This window comes from Propithecus coquereli, unplaced genomic scaffold (genome assembly GCF_000956105.1).
Source record: "Propithecus coquereli isolate 6110/MARCELLA unplaced genomic scaffold, Pcoq_1.0 Scaffold909, whole genome shotgun sequence".
NCBI lineage: Eukaryota > Metazoa > Chordata > Mammalia > Primates > Indriidae > Propithecus > Propithecus coquereli.
The window spans coordinates 750-1,579 of NW_012155385.1; positions in this window are offsets into that span (position 1 = coordinate 750).

Here is an 830-nt window from a genome sequence, read left to right on the forward strand (position 1 = left end):
ATGCTAACAACAAAATGTCAAAAATCCATGGGGGAAGGGAGTTAAAATGTAGCGTTTCTTTTAGCTTTCTCTTTGTTTGTTTGTTGTTTTCTGTAAGCAGAGTTAAGTTGTAATGTGTTTAAAATAATTGATTATAGGATGTTTTTGCAAGCCTCATGGTAACCTCAAATCAAAAAACCTACAACAGAGACACAAAAAATGAAAAGCAAGAAATTAAAACACACTACCAGAGAAAATCACTTTTACACAATGGAAGGCAGGCAAGAAGGAAGGACCACAAAACAATCAGAAATCAAATAACAACATGGCAGTGGTAAGTCCTTTTCTGTCAATAATAACATAAAAACCAAGACCCAAGTATATGCTGTCTATAAGAAACCCACTTCACCTATAAAGACACATGTAGACTGAAAATAAATGTATGGAAAAAGATATTCCATGCAAATGGAAACCAAAAAAGAGCAGAAATAACTATACATACATCAGATAAAATAGATTTCAAGCCAAAAACTGTAAAAAGAGACAAAGAAGGTTATTATATAATGATAAAGGGACCAATTCAGCCAGAGGATATAAAAATTCTAAATAGATATATACTTAACACTGGAGAACTCAGGTATATAAAGCAAATATTATCAGAGCTAAAGAGAGAGAGACTCCAATACAATAACTGCTGCAGAACTCAACAGCCCACTGTAAGCATTAGACAGATAATCAGACAGAAAATCAACAAGGAAACATTGAACTTAATTAGCCCTATAGACCAAAAGGACCTAATATATATTTATAGAACATTTTATCCAACAGCTGCAGAATATACATTCTTCTCC